At 45.5% G+C, this 1,969-nt stretch overlaps 1 pseudogene; it reads right to left on the reverse strand.

Annotated features, from left to right (window-relative positions):
- Nucleotides 1-1,243: 1,243 nt before the first annotated feature.
- Nucleotides 1,244-1,446, reverse strand: LOC126019578 (uncharacterized; annotated as a pseudogene).
- Nucleotides 1,447-1,969: the final 523 nt, after the last annotated feature.

A 1,969-nucleotide genomic window follows, 5' to 3' on the forward strand; every position in this document is an offset into this window, starting at 1 on the left:
GACTTGACACTTTGGTGGATAATCACCATAACAGCCCCCTCGAGTTAGAATGTTGTGCTGTGCCTTTCACTGGAACATCGGTGCACATGGCCTCCTTTCTTTCATTGTTTTGTTGTTGTTGTTGTTCTGTTTGGGGGCCACACCCAGTGATGCTCAAGGGTTACTCCTGGCTACGCACTCAGAAATTGCTCCTGGCTTTGGGGAACCATAGGACACTGGATCAACCAAGGTCCTGGGTCAGCGGTGTGCAAGGCAAATGCTCTACCACTGCATTGTCACTCCAGCCCCCATGCTCTCCTTTCTGTTTGGCTTCATGTTTCTCTGGTCCATCTAACTGCATTTCGTGCTCTGGACTTACATGCCAGGCTCCCTAGAGATTTTTCCATGTACATGCCCCAAGAAGGGAAGGGTACCTTCCCAGTGGTAATGAGTTCTTGATCTAAAGATCTTCCCAGGTCTTATAATTTATCACTCACTACTAGCACTAAACCCGAGAGATCCTCATCTCTCAAGGATGATGACCTGGCTATAGCCTCTGCAAAATCAGAATCTGAAAACAAATCAACCAAAGATAACCCCTATGCCCCGAGCCCAGAGTAAGGTAGATAAGCCAGTACTGGCAATCTGGGCACTGTCAAATGGTTCAGTGTCTAGAATGGCTATGAATTTATCAACAGAAATGACACTAAAGAAGATGTCTTTGTTCACTGGACAACTATTAAGAGAAACAATCCCAGGAAATTTCTGTGTAGCATTGGAGATGAAGAGACTGTGAAGTTTGATGTCGTGATAAAAGAGAGGGGTCCAAAAGCCACTAATGTATCCAACATGGTAGAATGGCAGTGAAAGGTAGCCAATATGCTTCCAATTAACATAGGTTCTGCGGATTCATCCCCCACCACCCATGGTGGCAGAGGCCACTCAGGCAGAACAGAAGCAGGCAGTGAAAGGGAGAGAGCTAAAGACTCTGAAAAGTGAGTGTCGCAGATGCCAAGGCCCATTTCCACAGCCTTTTTTCTAGGATGCTCTTGGTGTGAGGACCTCAGCCCCTCAAACTGCAACAGCTTATTGAGGTACCTGATGGGGTAGAAGCCAATTTATTTTACAAATGTATTTACTTTATATATTTATTTATATTGTTTTGTTCACAAGTATTTTACAATTGAATTTATTTTACTCCATAAAATATATGGGGTTTTTGTTCATTGAAGGGTTTTTGTTTGTTTGTTTGTTTTTTATCCGAACCACTCAGACTGCATCCTCTCCCTCTCCCTCTCTGGAGGAAAGGGAGAACGATCATCAATGGCAAGAGGCAGCCACAGAAGCTACACCTAGAGCCGGCTTCACGCTCAGGAGAGGATGTTCTGGCTCCTCCTCGTGGCTTCGGGTGCTCTACATGATCAGAGAAACTTCTCTAGTCACATACTATAGAAATGATCTGGGCTCGGAGAGATAGCACAGCGGCGTTTGCCTTGCAAGCAGCCAATCCAGGACCAAAGGTGGTTGGTTCAAATCCCAGTGTCCCATATGGTCCCCCGTGCCTGCCAGGAGCTATTTCTGAGCAGACAGCCAGGAGTAACCCCTGAGCACTGCTGGGTGTGACCCAAAAACCAAAAAAAAAAAAGAAAAAAGAAATGATCCCTGAAAGTATATAGTCTTTTATTGAAGGGTTTTGTTGGTTGGTTTGTTGGTTGATTGTCCAGGCAACATCCAATCATGTTCAGCAATTCAAGGATTACTCCTGGTTCTGCACTCAGTATTAACTCCAGGTGGTGCTTGGGGGGAACAATATGGAATGCTGGGGATTGAACCCAGATCAGCCATACGCTCGGCAAACCCCTTCCCCACTGTACTATCTCTCCAGCCCCGTCTCACATTATGAGTCTAAAGTTTTCTGGTTTTGTTTTTGGACCACACCCAGCTGTACTTAGAGCTTACTCCTGTTCCTGCATCAAGAATCAATCCTAGT

This window comes from Suncus etruscus, chromosome 9 (assembly GCF_024139225.1).
Source record: "Suncus etruscus isolate mSunEtr1 chromosome 9, mSunEtr1.pri.cur, whole genome shotgun sequence".
In the NCBI taxonomy this organism is placed as follows: Eukaryota; Metazoa; Chordata; class Mammalia; order Eulipotyphla; family Soricidae; genus Suncus; species Suncus etruscus.